General features: G+C 53.4%; 1 non-coding gene across 1 annotated transcript; it reads right to left on the bottom strand.

Moving 5' to 3' along the window:
* Window positions 1-4,685: 4,685 nt before the first annotated feature.
* Window positions 4,686-4,879, bottom strand: LOC132822499 (U2 spliceosomal RNA). Its single transcript, XR_009645453.1, has one exon. It is a non-coding gene; the product is annotated as a U2 spliceosomal RNA (small nuclear RNA).
* Between the last annotated feature and the right edge of the window lie 2,126 nt (window positions 4,880-7,005).

Raw genomic sequence — 7,005 nt, 5'->3', positions numbered from 1 at the left:
CAAAGGTCCCTACGTACAGATACTTAAGTATTTGGTATACAATAGAAAATACAATAAATAAAAAGTCTAGCATAAGAGAGAAAAGGAAAAATAAAAAATAGAAATACACAATTTACAGTCCTTTCACCTCAGACCGTGCCAACATCCAGTCTCCAGGTTCGAACCGGGCCCAGTCTCCAGATTCAAACCGGGCCCAGTCTTCAGGTTCGAACCGGGCCCAGTCTTCAGGCTGCACAGGGCTCAGTCTCCAGGTTCGAACCGGGCCCAGTCTCCAGGTTCAAACTGGGCCCAGTCTTCAGGCTGCACAGGGTCAGGTCTCCAGGTTCGAAACGGGCCCAGTCTCCAGGTTCGAACCGGGCCCAGTCTTCAGGCTGCACAGGGCTCAGTCTCCAGGTTCAAACCGGGCCCAGTCTTCAGGTTCGAACCGGGCCCAGTCTTCAGGCTGCACAGGGCTCAGTCTCCAGGTTCGAAACGGGCCCAGTCTCCAGATTCGAACCGGGCCCAGTCTTCAGGCTGCACAGGGCTCAGTCTCCAGGTTCGAACCGGGCCTAGTCTCCAGGTTTGAACCGGGCCCAGTCTTCAGGCTGCACAGGGTCAGGTCTCCAGGTTCGAACCGGGCCCAGTCTCCAGATTCGAACCGGGCCCAGTCTTCAGGCTGCACAGGGCTCCGTCTCCAGGTTCGAACCGGGCCCAGTCTCCAGGTTCGAACTGGGCCCAGTCTTCAGGCTGCACAGGGTCAGGTCTCCAGGTTCGAAACGGGCCCAGTCTCCAGGTTCGAACCGGGCCCAGTCTCCAGGTTCGAACCGGGCCCAGTCTTCAGGCTGCACAGGGCTCAGTCTCCAGGTTCAAACCGGGCCCAGTCTTCAGGTTCGAACCGGGCCCAGTCTTCAGGCTGCACAGGGCTCAGTCTCCAGGTTCGAAACGGGCCCAGTCTCCAGATTCGAACCGGGCCCAGTCTTCAGGCTGCACAGGGTCAGGTCTCCAGGTTCGAACCGGGGCCCAGTCTCCAGATTCGAACCGGGCCCAGTCTTCAGGCTGCACAGGGCCCAGTCTCCAGATTCAAACCAGACCCAGTGTCTAAGCTGCACTGGGCCCCGTGTCCAGGTTCAAACTGGGCACAATCTCCATGCTGCACCGGGCCCAATCTCAAGATTCAAACCGGGCCCAGTCTCCGGGCTGCACCGGGGTAAAAACAATGGCTGCAGATGCTGGAAACCAGATTCTGGATCAGTGGTGCTGGAAGAGCACAGCAGTTCAGGCAGCATCCAAAGTGCAGCGAAATCGACGTTTCGGGCAAAAGCCCTTCATCAGGAATACAGGCAGTGAGCCTGAAGGGTGGAGACATAAGCTAGAGGAGGGTGGGGGTGGGGAGAAAGTAGCATAGAGCACAATGGGTGAGTGGGGGAGGGGATGAAGGTGATAGGTCAGGGAGGAGAGGGTGGAGTGGATAGGTGGAAAAAGAGCTCGGCAGGTAGGACAAGTCCGGACAAGTCATGGGGACAGTGCTGAGCTGGAAGTTTGGAACTGGGGTGAGGTGGGGGAAGAGGAAATGAGGAAACTGTTGAAGTCCACATTGATGCTCTGGGGTTGAAGTGTTCTGAGGCAGACAATGAGGCGTTCTTCCTCTAGCGTCTGGTGGTGAGGGAGTGGCGGTGAAGGAGGCCCAGGACCTCCATGTCCTCGGCAGAGTGGGAGGGGGAGTTGAAATATTGGGTGGTGTGGTTGACTGGTGCGGGTGTCCCAGAGATGTTCCCTAAAGCTCTCTGCTAGGAGGCGCCCAGTCTCCCCAATGTAGAGGAGACCGCATCGGGAGCAACGGATCACAATAAATGATATTAGTGGATGTGCAGGTAAAACTTTGATGGATGTGGAAGGCTTCTTTAGGGCTTGGATAGAGGTGAGGGAGGAGGTGTGGCCGCAGATTTTACAGTTCCTGCGGTGGCAGGGGAAGGTGCCAGGATGGGAGGGTGGGTTGTAGGGGGACGTGGACCGGACCAGGTAGTCACGGAGGGAATGGTCTTTGCGGAAGGCGGAAAGGGGTGGGGAGGGAAATATATCCCTGGTGGTGGGGTCTTTTCGGAGGTGGCGGAAATGTCGGCAGATGATTTGGTTTATGCGAAGGTTTGTAGGGTGGAAGGTGAGCACCAGGGGCGTTCTGTCCTTGTTACGGTTGGAGGGGTGGGGTCTGAGGGCAGAGGGGCAGGAAGTGGACGAGATGCGTTGGAGGGCATCTTTAACCATGTGGGAAGGGAAATTGCGGTCTCTAAAGAAGGAGGCCATCTGATGTGTTCTGTGGTGGAACTGGTCCTCCTGGGATCAGATACGGCGGAGGCGGAGGAATTGGGAATACGGGATGGCATTTTTGCAGGAGGTAGGGTGGGAAGAGGTGTAATCCAGGTAGCTGTGGGAGTTGGTGGGTTTATAAAAAATGTCGGTGTCAAATCGGTCGTCATTAATGGAGATGGAGAGGTCCAGGAAGGGGAGGGAGGTGTCAGAGATGGTCGAGGTGAATTTAAGGTCAGGGTGGAATGTGTTGGTGAAGTTGATGAATTGCTCAACCTCCTCGCGGGAGCACGAGGTGGCACCAATGCAGTCATCAATGTAGCGGAGGAAGAGGTGGGGAGTGGTGCTGGTATAATTACGGAAGATCAACTGTTCTACGTAGCCAACAAAGAGACAGGCATAGCTGGGGCCCATACGTGTGCCCGTGGCTACCCCTTTGGTCTGGAGGAAGTTGGAGGATTCAAAGGAGAAATTGTTAAGGGTGAGGACCAGTTCGGCCAAACGAATGAGAGTGTCGGTGGAAGGGTACTGTTGGGGATGGCTGGAGAGGAAAAGGCTCACTGCCTTTATTCCTGATGAAGGGTTTTTGCCCGAAACGTCGATTTCGCTGCTCCTTGGATGCTGCCTGAACTGCTGTGCTCTTCCAGCACCACTGATCCAAATCCAGGCTGCACCGGGTCCAGTCTGCAGGTTTGCACTGGGCCCAGGTTCCAGGCTCCAGGCCTCACCAGGCCCAGTTTGCAGGCTGCACTGGGCCAAGTCTCATGATTGTGCTGGGATTCGAAACTCGAGGCCTGACCTCCCCACAATGGGGACTCACCTCCTCGTGGGCACCTCCAGTCTGGGGACATACCCCTCCCACCACCCCCCCTACCCCCTGTGACGCCCTCCAGTCTGTGCACCAACCTCGCTCCCATTCCCAACCAAGTAAATTTTGAAAGATGTTTTACCAAGCTTAAAAAGCACAAACAAGAGGATAAAGAAAGGTGTTGGAGTGGGTGAGGTCCAGCAGTGGAGCCCTGCCCTGATTTATACCACCATGGGATGGTTCACTGGTTAGGAAACGTGACTGAAATGGAGATTGTTGTTATATGCCTGTGTTCCCACTGTAGCTGTGTCGTTGCTCCCCAGGGCTGAGTATCCTCATATGGGAGGGAACTGGGTGACGAAGGTGGAACTCGATGTCATCACTCAGCAAGTCTTCTGCTGCTCTGTCCAGGCGCTGTACTGTTACAACACACAAGGGCAGCTCCTGCTGGAGATTCCAAACCCCCACAAGTGTTCACCCACGGCTTGTATCTACTCATCCTACATCAAGTCCATCCTGACCTGCTCCACAGACTGCGAAAGTAAGGCTCAGTCTTCTCTTGATCCAACTGATGATCCCTCTCATCTAGGAAAAGCCTTGGGATGTTGATGCTCTGGTCAGACCGCATCTGGAATATTGTGGGCAGTTTTGCTTCCTATATTGACAAAACAATGTGCTGAAAACGTGTTGCTGGTTAAAGCACAGCAGGTCAGGCAGCATCCAAGGAACAGGAGAATCGACGTTTCGGGCATAAGCCCTTCTTCAGGAATGAGGAAAGTGTGTCCAGCAGGCTAAGATAAAAGGTAGGGAGGAGGGACTTGGGGGAGGGGCGATGGAGATGCGATAGGTGGAAGGAGGTCAAGGTGAGGGTGATAGGCCGGAGTGGGGTGGGGGCGGAGAGGTCAGTGAGAAGGTTGCAGGTTAGGAACGCGGTGCTGAATGAACTCACAGATGAACTCAGCACCGCCCTCCTAACCTGCAATCTTCTTCCTGACCTCTCCGCCCCCACCCCACTCCAGCCTATCACCCTCACCTTGACCTCCTTCCACCTATCGCATCTCCATCGCCCCTCCCCCAAGTCCCTCCTCCCTACCTTTTATCTTAGCCTGCTGGACACACTTTCCTCATTCCTGAAGAAGGGCTTATGCCCGAAACGTCGAATCTCCTGCTCCTTGGATGCTGCCTGACCTGCTGTGCTTTTCCAGCAACACATTTTCAGCTCTGGTCTCCAGCATCTGCAGTCCTCACTTTCTCCCAAAAGGATGTGCTGGCCTTGGAGGGGGTCCAGTGGAGGTTTACAAGAATGATCCCGGGGATGAAAGGCTTGTCATGTGAGGAGCAGTAGAGGACTTTGGGTGTGTACTCAATGGAGTTCACAAGGATAGGTTTCTGATTGAAACTTATGGTGTACTGAGAGGCCTAGATGGAATGAACGTGGAGGGGATATTTCCATGAGTGGGGAAGACTAGGATCTGACAGCCCAGCCTTCGGGTGAAGGGTAACCCTTTCGAACTGAGATGAGGAAGAATATCTTCAGCCAGAGGGTGGGGAATCTGTGGAACTCCTTGCCACAGAGAGCTGTGGAGACCAAGGCATTGAGTATATTTAAGACAGAGATAGATCAGTTCTAGCAGAAAGTGAGGACTGCAGATGCTGGAGATCCGAGCTGAGAGTCTGGTGCTGGAAAGTTCTGGTTAATATATGGCCCCCAGATAAGGGACATGTCGGAGATTAAACTGACAATAACAGAATCTACACATGTTTCGAGCTAAAAGGCCAAGAGGAAATTAAGGGGAGAAGGCAGGAGGAACATATCAGCCATGATTAAATGGCGGGGCAGACTCGATGGGCTGAATGGCCTCATTCTGCTTCTATACCTTACAGTCTTCTGGTCTAATCTCAAAGGGGATGGGTATACGAAAGTTCCCTGCAACTCTTCAGAACTCGAACCAGATCCAGACTGAGTAACCAGGTTTGGTTCTGGAGTAGAATGGTGCTGGAAGAGCACAGTAGTTCAGGCAGCATCCGAGGAGCAGGAAAATCAACATTTTGGGCAAAAGCCCTTCATCAGGAATACAGGCAGAGTGCCTGAAGGGTGGAGAGATAAGTGAGAGGAGGGTGGGGGTGGGGAGAAAGTAGCATAGAGTACAATAGGTGAGTGGGGGAGGGGATGAAGGTGATAGGTCGGAGGCAGGGGGGAGGGTGGATTGGATAGGTGGAAAAGAAGATAGGCAGGTAGGACAAGTCATGGGGACAGTGCTGAGCTGCAAATTTGGAACTAGGGTGAGGTGGGGGAAGAGAAATGAGGAAACTGTTGGAAGTCCACATTGATGCCCTGGGGTTGAAGTGTTCCGAGGCAGAAGATGAGGCGTTCTTCCTCCAGGCATCTGGTGGTGAGGGAGCGGCGGTGAAGGAGGCCCAGGACCTCCATGTCCTCGGCAGAGTGGGAGGGGGAGTTGAAATGTTGGGCCACAGGGTAGTGTGGTTGATTGGTGCGGGTGTCCCGGAGATGTTTCCTAAAGCGCTCTGCTAGGAGGCGTCCAGTCTCCCCAATGTAGAGGAGACCGCATCGGGAGCAACGGATACAATAAATGATATTAGTGGATGTGCAGGTAAAACTTTGATGGATGTGGAAGGGTCCTTTGGGGCCTTGGATAGAGGTGAGGGAGGAGGTGTGGGCACAGGTTTTGCAATTCCTGTGGCAGGGGAAGGTGCCAGGATGGGAGGGTGGGTCGTTGGGGGGCGTGATTTCCAGCATCTGCAGTCATTGTTTTTCACTAGTTTTGGTTCTGGGCTTTATGCTTCAGGGGGAGATTCGGAAGGAGGATTAACGCAGCTTCACCAGAACGACCCTGGGCCTGAAAGGGTTAAACTACCCAGACAGACCAGGCTAGCATTCCCTTGAGTACAGAAGACGAAGGGGTAACCGATTGGAGTTTCAGGGTAGACTGGGGGGTGGGGACGATCATATTTCCACTGATTGAGGGGAGCAGTGGGTAGGAGAGGTCAGAACAAGGGGCCAGTTTAGAGTAGGCCATCCAGGAGTGATGTCAGGAACACTCCCTGAACTGGAGTGAAAATTAGGAACTCATTCCTCCTCAGAAACATTGTCGAGACTTGGGGTCAAGTGTAATTAGATTAGATTACTTACAGTGTGGAAACAGGCCCTTCGGCCCAACAAGTCCATACTGACCCGCCGAAGCGCAACCCACCCATTCCCCTACATTTACCCATTTAAAAAAAACCTAACACTACGGGCAATTTACCATGGCCAATTCACCTGGACTGTGGGAGGAAACCCACGCAGACACAGGGAGAATGTGCAAACTCCACACAGTCAGTTGCCTGAGGCAGGAATTGAACCCAGGTCTCTGGCACTGTGAGGCAGCAGTGCTAACCACTGTGCCACCATGCCACCCACAAATTATCAAAACCATGACTGATTTTTTAAAATTGATCCATGGGATGAGAGAGTCATTGGCAGGGCTGGCATTTATTGCCCCATCCCTAATTATGCCAGAGGGCGGTTAATGGTCAACCCCATTGCTATGGGTCTGGAGTCACATTTAGGCCCGGCCAGGTAAGGATGGCAGTTTCCTTCCTTAAAGAACATGAGTGACCCAGGTGGGTTTTTCCTGACAATTGATAATGGATTCATGATCTTAATTCCAGATTTTTAAATTCGATTCAAATTCCACCATCTGCCGAGGCAGGATTCAAACTTGGGTCCCAGAACATTATCAGGGTCTCTGGATAAACAGCCCAGCGATAATACCCTGAGGCCAGTGTCAGCCCATTGATTTTCCTGAGGGAGGGGCTGGTGACTGCACACCCACAGCCAGACAGGGTAACCCTGAGTTGCTCTTTGGCCAATCCAGCTGTTCTGTTTAAGGGCAATTAGGGACGGGTAATAA

This window comes from Hemiscyllium ocellatum, chromosome 14, assembly GCF_020745735.1.
Source record: "Hemiscyllium ocellatum isolate sHemOce1 chromosome 14, sHemOce1.pat.X.cur, whole genome shotgun sequence".
NCBI classification, from domain to species: Eukaryota; Metazoa; Chordata; class Chondrichthyes; order Orectolobiformes; family Hemiscylliidae; genus Hemiscyllium; species Hemiscyllium ocellatum.
Note: the sequence above shows the minus strand (reverse complement) of the source record. Positions and strands in the feature narration are given on the sequence as shown.